Source organism: Callithrix jacchus, chromosome 21 (genome assembly GCF_049354715.1).
Source record: "Callithrix jacchus isolate 240 chromosome 21, calJac240_pri, whole genome shotgun sequence".
NCBI classification, from domain to species: domain Eukaryota; kingdom Metazoa; phylum Chordata; class Mammalia; order Primates; family Cebidae; genus Callithrix; species Callithrix jacchus.
Genome location: NC_133522.1, coordinates 11,468,563 through 11,485,793, shown reverse-complemented (window position 1 = coordinate 11,485,793; position 17,231 = coordinate 11,468,563).

Below are 17,231 nucleotides of genomic sequence, written 5' to 3'. Positions count from 1 at the left end.
AGACACGGAGAGGTTTGTTTTAGCTTCTGGTGTGTCAGAAAATCTCTGTCAAAACACAAGCTAAATATAAGCTATGGAACAGTCGCTTTTGTGAATGCAGTCAACAAGATATACATTTGTAAAGGCTTATCTCCCAATAAATTCACATCATTCTGAGGTACTGGGATTACAATTTAAACATGTAAATGTTAGGGAACACAGTTTGGATTACAATATCAATCAAAGTTAGAGACAATAGTCACTGTGATTTTTGTTTCTACTGATTTGACGTCAATACTATGTAGTAACTGTGAAGTGTACCACGAAGCCAGATTGCCTTGGCATATCCCTGTCTCACTATATCTTCAAATTTGACTTTTGACCAGTAATTTTGTACTTCTGGGAATTGTTCAACATAAAAAATAAATAGTTTATTTAACTATTTTGTTAGGTATTAAATAAAGTAATATTACAAAGTCCTTCAATAAATGCTTGACACCTAATTAATGACATACTAGTTTTTACTCTTTTGAGTTAGATGAAGAAATTATTAAATATGTATGTATGTATGTATGTATTTTATCCTTAAGTTCTGGGGTACATGTGCAGATATACCGTGTTACATAGGTATATACATGTCATGGTGGTTTGCTGCATCCATCACCCCATCACCTACATTAGGTATTTCTTCTAATGTTATGCCTCCCAAATCTCCCCACCCCCTCTATCTCTCCCCTAGCTCCTATGCCCCCAACAGGCCCTGGTGTGTGATGTTTCCCTCCCTGTGTCCATGTGTTCTTATTGTGCAACATACACTTATAAAAGAGAACTTGCTGTGTTTGGTTTTCTGTTCTTGTGTTAGTTTGCTGAGAATGATGGTTTCTAGTTTCATCCATATCCCTGCAAAGGACATGAACTCCTCGTTTTATGGCTGCAGAGTATTTCATGGTATATATTTAGTTTCCATTGTATATAGTTAGCTTTCATTGTAAACAGCAATGAACATATGTGTGCATGTGTCTTTATAATAGACTGATTTATAATACTTTGTGTATATACCTAGTAATGAAATTGCTGGGTCAAATGGTATTTCTATTTCTAGATCCTTGAGGAATTGACACATTGACTTCCACAATGGTTGAACTAATTTACATTCCCACCAACAGTGTAAAAGCCTTCCTATATCTTCACATCCTCTCCAGCATCTGTTGTCTCCAGATTTTGAAAGATAGTCATTCTAACAGGCATGAGGTGGTATCTCAATGTGATTTTGATTTGTATTTCTCTAATGACCAGTGATGATGAGCATTTTTTCATATATTTTTTGGCTGCATAAGTGTCTTCTTTTGAGAAGTGTCTGTTCATATCCTTTGCCCAGTTTTTGATGGGGTTGTTTGTTTGTTTTTTCTTGTAAATGTGTTTAAGTTCTTCGTAGTTTCTGAATATTAACCCTTTCTCAGATGGGTAGATTGCAAAAATTTGTTCCCATTCTGTTGGTTGCCAGTTCACTCTAATGATTGTTTCTTTTGCTGTGCAGAAGCTCTTAAGTTTAATTATATCCCATTAGTTTATTTCGTTGCCATTGCTTTTGGTGTTTTAGTCATGAACTCCTTGCCTATGTCCTGAATGGTGTTGCGTAGGTTTTCTTCTAGGGTTTATATGGTGTAAGGTTTATGTTTAGATCTTTAATCCATTTGGAGTTAATTTTTGTATAAGGTGTAGGGAAGGTATCCTGTTTCAGCTTTCTGCACATGGCTAGCCAGTTTTCCTAACACCATTTATTAAACAGGGAATCCTTTCCCTATTGCTTGTTTTTGTCAGGTTTGTCAAAGATCAGATTGTTGTAGATGTTGGACTTTACTTCTGAGGCCTCTGTTCTGCTCCATTGGTCTATATCTCTGTTTTCCTACCAGTACCATATCATGTTGTTTTGATATCTGTAGTTTTGTTGTATAGTTTGAAGGCAGGTATTGTGATGACTCTAGCTTTTTTTTTTTTTTTTTTTTTTTTTTTAACTTGGCTATTCAGGCTCCTTTTTTGTTCCATATGAAGTTTAAGGTTTTTCTGGTTGTTTTTGTTTTTTTCCAGTTCTGTGAAAAAGGTCAATGGTAGCTTGATGGGGATAGCATTGAATGTAAAAATTACTTTGGGCAGTATGGACATTTTCATGATATTGATTCTTTCTAACCATGAGCATGGATATTTTTCTGTTTGTTTGTGTCCTCGCTTTGTAGTTCTCCTTGAAGAGGTTCTCCATGCCCCTAGTTGTATTCCTAGGTACTTTATTCTCTTTGTAGCAATTGTGAATGGGAATTTGTTCATGATTTGGCTGTCTGTCTGCTATTTGTTTATAGGAATTCTGGTGATTTTTGCACATTGATTTTGTATCCAGAGACTTTGCTGAAGTTGTTTATCTTGGGGTTGAGATAATGGGGTCTTCTAAATATACAATCATGTCATCTGCAAATAGAGATAATTTGACTTCCTCCTTTCCTAATTGAATACCCTTTATTTCTTTTACTTGCCTGATTGCTCTGGCCAGAACTTCCAATACCATGTTCACTTGAAATGGTGAGAGAGGGCACCACTGTTTAGTGCCAGTTTTCAATGGGAATGCTTCCGGTTTTTGCCCATTCAGTATGCTATTGGCTGTGGATTTGTGATAAATAGCTTTTATTATTTTGAGATACTCTCCATAGATAACCTAGTTTATTGAGAGTTTTTTTTAACATAAAGTGCTGTTGAATTTTGTCAAAGGCCTTTCTGCATCTACTGAGATAATCGTGTGATTTTTGTCTTTGGTTTTATTTATGTGATAGATTATGTTTATAGATTTGTGTATGTTGAACCAGCCTTGTATCCCAGGGATGAAACCAACTTGATAGTGATAAATAAGCTTTTTGCTGTGCTGTTGGATTTGGATTTTCTGTATTTTATTGAGGATTTTCACACAGATGCTCATCATGGATAATGGCCTGAAATTTTCTTTTTTAGTTGTGTCTCTGCCAGGTTTTTTTTGTAGGGGGATGATGTAGTCCTCATAAAATGAGTTAGGGGTATTCTCTCTTTTTCTATTGTTGCAAATAGTTTCAGAAGGAATGATACCAGCTCCTCTTTGTATCTCTGGTGGAATTTTGCTGTGAAACCACCTGGTCCTGTGCTTTTTTGGTTAGTAGGCTGTTTATTGCTGCCTCAATTTCAGAACTTGTTTCTCTATGCAGGGATTCAACTTCTACCTGGTTTAGTCTTGGGAGGATTTAAGTGTCCTGAAACTTATCCATTTCTTCTAGATTTACTGGTTTATGTGCATAAAGGTGTTGGAGTAATCTCTGATGGTAGTTTGTATTTCTGTGGAATCAGTGGAAATATCCCCTTTATCATTTTTTATGGCATGTATTTGGTCCTTCTCTTTTCTTTTTAATTATTCTGGCTAGCACTCTATTTGTTGATCTTTTCAAAAAACGAGCTCCTGGATTCATTTATTTTTTGATGATTTTTTTGTGTCTCTATCTCCTTCAGTTCTCTTCTGATCTTAGTTATTTCTTATCTTCTGCTAGTTTTTGAATTTGTTTGGTCTTGCTCCTCTAGTTCTTTTAATTGTGGTGATAGAGTGTCAATTTTCTTTTCTTTTCTTTTTTTGTACTTTGGGCTCTGGGGTATATGCAAACTTCCTGCATCTTGCAGGATTGTTGCAGAGATGCATACATGCCATGTTGGTTTGCTGTCTCCATCCCCCCACCTGTCACCTACATCAGTCATTTCTCCCAGTGTTATCCCTCCCCATCCTCCCTGCACCCTGCTGTCCCACCCATCCCCTCCCCTCCCCCCCCACCCCTCCCACCTAGCCCTTGGAATGTTGTTCTGTGCCCAAGTATTCTCATTGTTTATCACCCGCTTATGAGTGAAAACATACAGTGTTTGGTTTTCTGTTCTTGTGTCACTTTGATGAGAATGATGGTTTCTAGATTCATCCATGTCTCTACAAAGGACATGAACTCATTATTTTTTATGGCTGCTTAGTATCCCATGGTGTAGATGTGCCACATTTTCTTAGTCCAATCTATCATTGATGGCATTTGGGTTGGTTTCACTCTTTGCTATTGTAAACAGTGCTGCAATGAACATACATGTGCATGTGACTTTATAATATAATGATTTATAATCCTTTGCATAGATACCCAGTAATGGGATAGCTGGATCAAATGGAATTTCTAGTTCTAGATCCTTGAGAAATTGCCACACTGTTTTCTACAATGGTTGAACTAATTTACACTCTCACCAACAGTGCAAAAGTGTTATTATTTCTCCACATCCTCTCTAGCATCTGTTGTCTCCAGATTTATCAATGATCACTACTCAAACTGGCATGAGGTGGTATCTCAATGTGATTTTGATTTGCATTTCTCTGATGACCAGTGATGATGAGCATTTTTTCATATGTTTGTTGGCCTCATATATGTCTTCTTTTGAAAAGTGTTTGTTCATAGACTTAGCCTACTTTTGAATGGGTTTGTTTTTTTCTTGTAAATCTCTTTCAGTTCTTTATAGATTCTGGATATTAGCTTTTTGTCAGATGGGTAGCTTTTTTTCTTGTAATTCTGACTTTAGGTCTTTCCTCACTTCTCATGTGGGCATTTAGTTCTAGAAATTTTTCTGGACACTGCTTTAAATGTGTCCCAGAGATCACCTGGCTCACTATCTTAGCCTCCTCCCTTTCAGTTGAATGGGTGGCTCTGTCTCCCAGGCATTCCAGGCACCAGTTGAAAGGGCTACCAAGATTTGTGTGAGTTTCTGTGTGCCAACCCACGGCACCAGCCATGCTGAAAACTCATGGTGCTTTTCGCGCCAGGAATCTCCTGCTCTGTGGGCAGCGAAAACTTGTTCGAAAATACAGTGAGCACTCACCCTCTGCTTTGTTCTTGCTGGGAACTGTACTCCGGAACTGTTCCTATTCAGCCATCTTGGATCCATGTCATTTTTTTTATATGTATATATAAATGAAGATTCTCAAAACACCTATAAGTCTAGCAAACAGAACTCATTTCAATTTGCATAATTAGTAATCGTTCATCATTAACTAACTACAATTTGGTCCTTTTAGAAATTAAAAGTTTCATCATTCTTAAAGCTGTATTATGTTGTTATGGTCTGAACACATCACCTAAAATTTTCTCAGTCTGTAGAAGTGTGAGAAATAAATTTCTTTTTTTTTATAAGTAACTCAGTTTGTAGCATTTTATAACAGCAGCCCAAACTAAAATATATACTGTGACAATGCAAATGTATATAAACACATCAATGACGTTCCAAGTCTCTCTTGATTGTTATGATCCCAAAGGAAGCTTGACATAAGTTGTAATGCATGTTATTTAAAAGCAATTTATGGTTTCCAAAAACCTGAATGACTGAGTTCAGGGCCAAAGTTGTAGAAATGTGAGTGATGTACATTCCAACTATTGCTAATAAAACACTTTCAAAATGTTAATTTGGCAATACTGAAAACTCAGATCATAATGTGAGAGACTGAAGTGGCCATAGGGGACTTCTTTTTCCAACTATGTTAAAAGGTACAAAAGGGGATATTATATTTAGCTAAGTTGGTAGGTTCCATTAAAGAGAAATATATATGTTGCAGTAGAATAAGGATATAGAGAATCATGGATGGAATTCTGGAAATCCAAGAAGAGATTTTATTTAAATTTTTAGTGGTAGAAAATTCCAGAATTACTGCAGTCTTATTTTTGAAAAACACCAGGAACACAGACCCATAAATTATTAATATTTGGGTTAGTGTTTTAGGCAAAACAAATGCTTTCCATCTGAAGTACAAGTGATAATAGGGCAATAAAAATATGGCTGATAAATCTAAATAGTAGCTATAACCTCTTGATCAGTTAAAAATAAATGCTGCATTTACTCTATGAATTTATGTTATCTTTTCCATGTGTCTGATTATCTAATTATTTATTTTCTCCTCTTTGCTCTAACTAATGTAATGTGAAATGTATCCCTGCTTTTGAAAGTTTTTAGTTAAACTTTGCACTTGCTTGAGAATTTGTAGAACAAATAAAAGTTACTACACAGAACTAAGTAATATAATGAAATTATTCAGACAGTCTGGAGCCAGATGTCTAATAGTATCCCCTTTGGACCTAATAGTTAGAAATTTCCAGTCTCCACTGAGAAGGATTATTGTTTCCAATCATATGGTTGTATTTTCTTAAGTAGTTTGATTGTTTGACAGTATAATGGGTGCATAAACTGAGCAAACAAAGGGAAGAATGGTTATTGGTTAATTTTAGCTATCTAATATCCTTTCCATTGGTGATTTGTGTTTCATTCATTATGTAGTTCTGATTAAATTGCTCATAAGAAGACCAAGCTTCACTGACCACAAGAGGTAGTATAAAATTCAAAATAATACCAACATATTCCCTTTTCTGAAAACTTAACCATGGGTTGGAACTTCAAGGACAGGACGCAGCTGACATTGGGTTATCTGATGGCACAACACTAAAGACATATTCTACAGCGGTTTGTGCTAAAAGCAATAGACCTGAGACCATTCTTGACCCAGATATATTGGGTAGTCATTTGATTCTATTTTTATTTTTCCAATTTTAGCAAATATATATATATATATAAATTATATTTATATAAATATATTATAAATTATATATTTATATAATTTATATATATAAATATAAATTATATATTTATATAATTTATATATATATATAATTATATATATATAATATATATATTTGCTTTAGGTTACTCAATGTCATTTTACTAAATCATTTCTTCATGTTTAATTATGTAAGCTAATATTTCTATTGTTTATATTAAATTCTGAGGATATGGACCTAAAAAAGAAAGTAATTTTAAAAACTAAAATATAAACATAATCCACCATATAAACAGAACCAAAGACAAAAACCACAAGATTATCTCAATAGATGCAGAGAAGGCCTTCAATGAAATTGGACAGATCTTTATGCTAAAAACTCTCAATAAACTAGATGTTGATGAGACGTATCTCAAAATAAAAAAAGCTGTTTATGACAAACCCACACAGCCAATATCATACTGAATGGGCAAAAACTGGAAGCATTCCCTTTGAAATTTGGCACTAGACAAGGATGCCCTCTTTCACCTCTCCTATTCAATATAGTATTGGAAGTTCTGGCCAGAGCAATCAGGCAAGGAAAAGAAATAAAGGGTATTCAGTTAGGAAAGGAGGAAGTCAAATTGTCTCTATTTGCAGATGACATAATTGTATAGTCCCATCATCTCAGCCCAGAATCTCCTTAAACTGATAAGCAACTTCAGCAAAGTCTCGGGAATCAGTGCTGTCTCCATCAAGCTAGCAATAACTTTCTTCTCTGAACCGGAAACAAACAAACAAAAACACACCTTAAACTTCATATAGAACCAAAAGAGAGTTCACATAGCCAAGACAATCCTAAGCAAAAAGAACAAAGCTGGAGACATCACGATACATGACTTCAAAGTACACTACAAGGCTACAGATATCAAAGCAGCATGGCACTGGTAACAAAATAGAGATACAGACCAATGGAACAGAGCAGAGGCCTTGGAGGCAATGTCACACATCTACAACCATCTCATCTTTGACAAATCTGACAAAAACAAGCAATGGTGAAAGGATTCCCTGTTTAATTAATGGTGTTGGGAAAACTGGCTAGCCATGTGCAGAAAGCAGAAACTGGACCCCTTCCTGACACCTTACACTAAAATTAACTTGAGATGGATTAAAGACTTAAACATAAGACCTAACACCATGAAAACCCTAATAGAAAAACTAGGCAAAACCATTCAGGACACAGGCATAGGCAAAGACTTAATGACTGAAACACCAAAAGCATTGGCAACAAAAGCCAAAATAAGCAAACGGGATCTAACTGAACTCCAGTGCTTCTGTACAGCAAAAGAAACAATCATTAGTGAAACCAGAAACCAACAGAATGGGAAAAAAAATTTTGCAATCTACCCATCTGACAAATGGCTAATATTCAGAATCTACAAAGGACTAAAGCATATTTACAAGAAAAAACAAACAAACCAACCCATTCAAAATTGGGCAAAGTCTATGAACAGACATTTTTCAAAAGAAGACATATATGAGGCCCACAAACATATGAAAAAAATGCTTATCATCACTGGTCATTAGAGAAATGCAAATCAAAACCACATTGAGATACTATCATGCCAGTTAGAATGGTGATCATTAAAAAATCTGGAGACAACAGACACTCCAATCTCCTCAAAAAGAGAGGATGTGGAGAAATAACACTTTTGAACTGTTGGTGGGAGAGTAAATTAGTTCAACCATCGTGGAATAAAATGTGGGACTTCCTCAAGGATCTAGAAATGGAAATTTCATCTGACCCAGCAATCCTATTACCAGATATATACCCAAATGATTATAAATCATTCTATTATAAAGACATATGCACACTTATGTTCACTGTGGCACTGTTTACAATAGCAAAGACCTGGAACCAACCCAAAGCTCATCAATGATAGACTGGACAAAGAAAATGTGGCACATCTACACCATGGAAGTTTATGCAGCTGTAAAAAAATGATGATTCATGTTCTTTTTAGGGAAATGGATGAATCTGGAAACCATCATTCTCAGCAAACTGACACGGGAACAGAAAATCAAGGACCACATGTTTGCACTCATAGGTGAATGTTGAACAATGAGAATGCATGGACACAGGGAGGGGAGCATCACACACTGGAGTATATGCAGGGATAGGGGAGGGAAAACAGGGGGTGGGGAATTTGGGTAGGAAAAGTATGGAGATAAATGCCAGATATAGGTGATGGGGGGATGGAGGCAGAAAACTACATTGCCATGTGTGTACCTATGCAACAATCCTGCATAATCTGCACATGTACCCCAGAACCTAAAGTATAACAACAACAACAACAAAAACTAAACTATTGACGTTAAGAAAGTTAAAGGCATACACATTTACAATTATATATTTACTTATCAATAAATAAGAAAGAATGATTCATAATCATAGTAAAAGATCAGAGATGATGGGTAATTTTTACAGGTAAGAGTTATTAACTAAAAATGGAGGCATATATTATTAAAATTTACAATAAAATCAAAAGTTTTTATTTATATATAACACTATATATCTGATTTTGAATTAAGCTAAATCAGAGCTGAAAAAGTGCTTAATAGTTAATCTATCATGATATATATTGTCAATATGATATATTAATGTCAAAATATTGGTATTGCCTTAATCAAATATATAAAGATTCTCACATGAAATCAAACTTTTCAAATAATGTTGGTATAAAAAGCTTAATAAGAATATTAAATGTGAATTACAACTTTCATATTTTCAGTGTTTTTTAACAATTAAGTCTCTTAGCAAACGTGGAAATTCCATTGCATGAGTATGTAATATTGAGGAGAATATATTTCAGAGACAGAAACCCATTCTTAAGCAAGAAGCACTTTGATGATTTTAATAAAAGTTATATCAGATACAATGTTTGGAATGATGGCTGTCATGACAGTGTTGAAATTATTGAACATGTTTACAAGGTTCCAGGGACTCTACTAAGTCATTGTATTAGTCTGCTTTCATGCTGCTGATAAAGACGTATCTGAGACTGGAATAAAAAGAACTTTAATTGAACTTAATCGTTCCACACAGCTGGGGAGCCCTCAGATTCATGGCAGGAGGCAAAAGGCACTTCTTTATTTTTTTTTAATACTTTACAAGACTTTATTGTATATTTCAAAATAGCTAAAAAAGAAGATTTGGAATATTCCTAACCCAAAGAAAGTATAAATGTTTGGGATAATGGCTATCCCAAATACCCTGATGAATCAGTACATATTTTACACATGTGTCAAAATACCACATATTCCCCATAAAAATAAACCATTATGTATCAATAAAAATTAATTAATTAGAAAGTCAATATTCATTATAAATCCATATATATGTGGACCAACATATCATCTCTCTCTTGTTTACTACCCAACAACCCCTCTTTCCAGTCTGTAAAACTATCTCCATATTCTGACTTGTTTCTTTCTTTTTAGTTTTTCATTATACTTTAAGATCTGAGGTACATGTGCAGAATGTGTAGGTTTGTTACATAGGTATACACGTGCCATGGTGGTTTGCTACATCCATCACCCCATAACCTACATTAGATGTTTCTCATAATGCATACCCTCTCCTGACACCCCATTCCTGGACAGGCCTTGGTGTGATGTTCCCGTCTCTGTGTTCATGTGTTCTCACTGTTTAACTCTGACTTATGAGTGAGAAAATGCAGTGTTTGGTTTTCTGTTCTTGTGTTAGTTTTCTGAGAATGATGGTTCTTATATGGTGGTGGCAAGAGAAAAATGAGGAAGCAGGAATAGCAGAAAACCCAGATAAAACCATCAGATGACCTGAGACTTACTCACTTTCATGAGAATAGCATGGGAAAGACCAGTCCTCATGATTCAGTTACCTCCTCCGGATCTCTCCGACAACAGGTGGGAATTCTAAAGGATGCAATTCAAGCTGAAATTTGGGTTGGGGCACTGCCAAACAATATCATTCATTTATGAGTTTAGTCTCATTTAATTTTAATAAAACTCCTACTAAATTAGGATAAATTTTTGGAGAACTTGTGTATAAATCAGAAAATCAGAATGTATTTCCAAAATTTATTATCACAGGGTAATGGTTTTTATTTTCATTCTCTAAAATTTTTCAGCATATTCTGGAAATTGGTCTTAGTTATATAAACAGAGCCATGAATATTAACAATATTTAGACCAGACCGAATTGTATAGTTTTGCTTTAATCCGGTCTGAAAATTTGAGTGTGATGATTTTTTTTTCTTCTCTTTTTTTTGAGACGGAGTTTTCACTCTCATTGCCCAGGCTGAAGTGTAATGGCAGGATCTTGGCTAAATGCAACCTCCACCTCCCAAGTGGAAGCCATCCTCCTGTCTCAGCCTCCTGAGTAGCTGCGATTACAAGCATGTATCACCATACCTGGCTCATTTTGTATTTTTAGTAGAGATGGGGTTTCTCCATGTTGGTCAGGCTGGTCTTGAACTCCTGACCTCAAGTGATCTGCCTGCCTTGGCCTCCCAAAGTCCTGGGATTACAGGCATGAGCCACTGTGCCTGGCCGAGTGTGATGATTTTCACTTGACTTAGATATGTAACACAGTAGGCAAGCTGTTGCATTTTGCATGAACTAAAGCATATTTTTGCTCTTCTAAGCCATACTCGTGCATGTAGTTAAGTTTTTCAGGTAATTGCTTCCAGGCGCTTGCCTATAGATATTATTGCAATGCAATGAAATTAGAGTAATAAACTCATCAGCAAAAATTAACCCATAGGCATGTTACAGAGCCATGTATATTTAAATGACATCAGTATTGTCATTTGTGGGTTTTAGATATTTATGTTTATGATGAAGACAAACTCCTCCAAGGTAATTAAGAAGATCTACATACAACTAGGTATATTTGACTTTATCCTAAGCTCATTGGAATATTTCACATGCCCAATTTTTAAATGGGGAACTTAAATTTTCACCATTAAACATATAGAAATTTTATGATTTGATTGTCCCTTCATTCTAGTAACTAAAATGCTGTGCAACTTCCTTTTTCCTGTTTATCTTGGTTGCAGGCACGGTGAAAAAAATTTAAATTGAATATTAAACATTAGTTTTGGTGAAAAGAACAGAAATATTTTCTATTTTGGCATTTTAGTTTAATAAATATTGTCTTAAATTGCTGAATTCACTTTTAATCACATATAGGAATAATAAATTTGCATCCATTTCAAGTTCTTAGCTATGGTACTTAGAGTTGTTGCATAATATTATGATGACTTTAAGAGTCTACAGAGACTTTATATTGCTATTTACATTAGAACAAGGAAAAGTATTTTATTTCGAACAGCAAACATTTCATTGAGCACCTATTCACATTTATTACATTCCTAGGTTATAAGTATTGTGTGTTGCAGGGAACACCACTCATAAAAACATGTAAGTTCTAAGTAAATACTTATAGAAATATGACCAAATGATACTAAAATTATATACCTATATATTTACATATTTATACATATAGCCATTAAAAATCTATTTCATTATATATTTGGGGTTTGTGTTTTATTTTTGCTCAAATCATTATATTATTCTCATAAAACAGTACCACTAAGCGACATTCAAGTAGAGGGTCAACTTTAGCAGGATTATTTATCTTTATTTCTTCAGCTCCACTATTTTCACTTATACATAGTTAGGAGCATTACAGGAACTAAGGAATGCTTAGTCGAACAAAATAGCTCTGGAAAACTTGAAAGGAATGACAAATATGTGCTAGAAACACAAATGAGTCTTAAATTTTCTCTATGTGGAAAAAAAATCTAAATTTAGATTTTAAAAAACTCAGAATAAAAGTAGAATTTCTTAAATTTCAAAGACATAAAAAACTAGATGAAGTTATGTCTTGAATTACAATAGATTTGGAGGAAATATTAAGATTCTACCTGCTTTAGCGTGAATGTATTTTTTTTTAGAAGCATGTGTTTAAAACTTACTTTACCGATGCAACAGTGTTGGAAAGTGGAAGCTAATCAGTTTTTAGACTATGAGGGCTCCACACTCATGTATGGATTTATTTCACTTACAAAAGTTCTTGAGGCTATGACTTCAACCTCTTTCTCTCGCTCACTCTCTGCCCTGCCACCGTCAGATGAAACAGCAAGAAGGCACTCACCAGATGCGGGCCCATGATACTTCCCCACCTTCGAAACTGTGAGCCAAATAAATTTCTGTTCATTTTAAAAGTCTGTGCTACTCTGTTAGCCCAGCATGAAGCAGACTAGGACACGATCAGTGCCTGTGAGAAGTGCACACCAGGGCTTGTGGGGAGTGGGGGGCGGTAAGGAAAGGACAGCATTAGGAGAAACACCTAATGCAAGATGATGGGATGATGGATGTAACAAACCAGCATGGCACCTGTATATTTATGTAACAAACTTGCAAGTTCTGCACATGTACCCCAGAAATTAAAGTATGAAAATAAAATAATAATAATAAAGAGAGGTGCATCACATATCAGTGACCCTTATTTTTAAATTTGGTGGATATTTTGCTGTTGTTGTTGTTGTTACTGTTGTTTTGTAGAGACAGGGTTTCTCCATGTTGATCAGGCTGGTCTTGAACTCCTGACCTCAGGTGATCTGCCTGCCCACGCCTCCCAATGGATTACAGGTGTGAGCCATTGCGCCCAGCCTGGATATTATTTTTGAAAAAAAAATAAAAAATAAAAAAGGACTACTATAAAGACAAAATCACTTAGATATTATCAATAATTAGACAATCTGAGAGACCCATCAATTCATAGCCAAACCTTACAGTAGACAGCCTTTTGTAAGCATTATGGTACCACAAACATATGGAAAGATTCTTGAAAGGACTCTCTCATAGAGGGTCTTGGGAATTATTTTGAAGGAATCTAACAGAAAGAAAAAAACAATAGCCAAACGTAAATGGGACTGCAGTCCTAAGCACCTGGAAATGTGGTGGCCAAGAACTTGAATTTCTGTATACTGGAGTACATGAGGGAATACACAAAATACAGAGGCATGGAATCAGGAAGCCATTTTCAGAGAAGTAGGAAATTACAAGTGCTAGAAGACAGTAACAACAGCTTGATCTAAATTTGCAATTACAAGGGTTTGGTAGCTGATTTGTGCACAGAACATTATGTCAGCACTAAAGTTAATGACATCAATCATTTGTACATCAGTGAATTATTGAACTGGGTTTAAAATTGCTAAAAACTAAAATGTTTTAGGAACAGTTTACAACTTCCTAAATTAACAATCTTGCATGTTATTCACATGTACCCCAAAACCTAAAATGCAATAAAAATAAATAAATAAATAAATAAATAAATAAATAAATAAATAAATAAGGATTTCCACTTCTGGTCTACCAGCAGCAAAATGGTTGGAGAAAAATATTCCACAAGTTAGGCTCTTTGACATTTTTAGGTTAAAATAAACCATAATTTATCAGTTGTGAATCATGTAAAACAAAACCAATCCAGAACAAAGCATGAAAATATATATTTGTTATCATGCTCAGTGGAAAGTACATCAACTGGGAAATCCATGTTTCAGATTTTAGATTTACAGGTGCAGTGGCCTGGCTCTACTTTAAGCATTAGTTCTAAGATGAAATTGGGGCATTGTTGTTCTACGTGGCTTTTATTCTGGATTCAGGGCCTATGTGAGGAGTGTTCTTATCACAGCAATGTGATAAGATAGGTTTCTATTAGCCTTCTTAAACACAAACAGGGTAATAGAAACATATGCTTCAAAAGGACTTAGCATAGACACACTGTCATTTCATCCACAATCAACTAGGCAAAACTAGTCAAAGGTCAAGGTATATATAAAAGTAATAGGAATATATTATGTCTCTTATTAATGCCACTTCAGTTATATTTTTTAAAAAACCCAAATACAGATAAAGATTTGGAACAAGAATTCAATCAACCACCTACCACTTCCCAAATACTAACAAATTTTGTGACAATCAAGACATTGTAAAAAAAAAACAAACAGAAACTAATTAGACTACATTAAACCTAAGAACTAAAGAAGTTGTGCTATAGTTTGAATGTTTTATCTCCCCATATTCATATGTTGAAACTTAATGTCCAATGTGGTAGCATTAAGAAGGCCTTTGGGAGATTAGGTCATGAGGACACAGCCCTCATGAATGGGTTTAGCTTCCTTATAAAGTAGGCCCAAGTGTTCTCATTCCCTTCTTCCTCCATGTGAGGACACATAGAAGGTACTGTCATTGAGCAGAAAGCCCTCAGCGGACCTTGAATCTTTTGGTGTGTCTTCCTTAAAAGTCCCAGCCTCTAGAATTATAAGAAGTAAATTTCTATTTTTTATAAACCATCCCGTTTATGGTATTTTTGTTGCAAAAGCAAAAAGAGACTAAGACATGCTGTATTTTAAGTTCAGAAAATAAAATGGTTGTTATAGAAATGTTTAAAGTAACAACAGATAAAATTAAAGAGGCAAGTAAATGCTAACAACCTGTCAGTAACGGTGGGTCAGACTTGAAAAATTAATAAAATATCTAGAAACATACCACATAATTTTCCTAGAAGTCAATGAGTGAGTGAAAAACTAAAGAAATAATTAATATGGTATAAATATATAAAAAATTATTTATAAGACACTATAAGGAGGTAAGAATAACAAAATCAAAAGAGAGGCTAACTATAAAGAGGAAAGAATCAGAAGTGTCATCATTCATCTGAGAGAAGAAAGAGAAATTGGAGTGAAAAACTAAAGAGACAATGGTTATGGATTATCCAAAATTGACGAAAAATGTAAGTTTACAGATCTAGGAAAAACATTGCCTCAAAGACAGGGTAAGATATGTGATAATCATTAATATCTGTATTCTTAGTCACATGGGACACTTTAAATAAAAGAAAATTTCTAAAAAAATTAGATTATACAGAATTAATCTGAGCCAAGAACTATTCATAGATTAGGAAAGCACTTACAACCAGAAGAGGTACAGAGAACTCTTTCCAGCAGTGTGAGTGGTGAGGTCTTCAGGTCTTCTTTAGCCACTGCAGGAAAGTGGCTAAAGCATTGGATTGTCTGCAGCTAGGAATGCGATTTGTTTGGGCAGGATGTGATGAGGCATTTGTCTCATTTGGGAATCATATGATCAGTTGGTTTCCTAGGAATGGTGGAGGCTCCATTATTAATGATTGTATGAAATGTGGGCTCTGTTTTAGTCCATTTTCATGCTGCTGGTAGAGACATACACGTCACCAAGAAGAAGGAGTTTAATTGGATTTACAGTTCCACATGGCTGGGAAGGCCTCAGAATCATGGCAGGAGGAAAAAGGTACTTCTTACATGGAGGCAACAAGAGAAAACGAGAAAGATAAAAAAGTGGAAACCCCTGATAAACTCATTAGATCTCGTGAGACTTTTTCACTACCACAAAAACAGTATGGGGGAAACTCCCCCAATGATTCAAATTATCTCCCACTGAGTCCCTCACACAATATGTGGGAATGATGGGAGTATAATTTAAGATGAGATTTGGGTGGGAAAATATAGCCAAAATATATCATTCCACCCTTGGTCCCTCCAATTTACATGTCCTAACTTTTTTTTTTTTTTTTTTTTTCTTTTTTGAGACGGAGTTTCGCTCTTGTCACCCAGGCTGGAGTGCAATGGCGCGATCTTGGCTCACTGCAACCTCCACCTCCTGGGTTCAGGCAATTCTCCTGCCTCCGCCTCCTGAGTAGCTGGGATTACAGACATGCGCCACCATGCCCAGCTAATTTTTTGTATCTTTAGTAGAGACGGGGTTTCACCATGTTGACCAGGATGGTCTCGATCTCTTGACCTCATGATCCACCCGCCTCGGCCTCCCAAAGTGCTGGGATTACAGGCTTGAGCCACTGCACCCGGCCATGTCCTAACATTTTAAAACCAATCGTGTCTTCCTAATAGTCCTGCAAACTCATAACTCACTTGAGCATTAACCCAAAAGTCTACAGTCCAACTTCTTACCTGAGACAAGGCAAGTCTCTTCCATGTATGAGCCTGTAAAATCAAAAGCAAGCTAGTTACTTCCAAGATCCAGTGGGGGTACAGGTACTGGGTTTCAAATGAGAGAAATTGGCCAAAACAAAGTGGTTACAGGACTCAGTCAAGTCCAAAATGCAGTGAGGAAACCAAATTTTAAAGCTCCAAAATGATCTCCTTTGACTCCATGTCTCACATCCAGGTCACACTGATGCAAGAGGTGGGTTCCCAAGGTTTTGAGTGCTCTGCCACCATGGCTTAACAGTGTATAACCTCTGTCTTGGAGGCTTTCATGGGCTGGCATTGAGTGTCTATGCCATTTCAGGTGAACGGTGCCAACTAATGGTGGATCAACCATTATGGGATCTGGAGAATGGTGGCCCTGTTCTCACAGCTCCACTGGGTGGTAGGAACACTGTGTGGGGGCTCCAATCACATATTTCCCTTCTGAACTGCCCTAGCAAATGTTCTCAATGAGGGCTCTCCACCTGCAGCAAACTTCCGTCTGGACATGTAGGCATTTCCATTCATCTTCTGAAATCTAGGCAGAGGTTCCTAAACCCCAGTTCTTGATATCT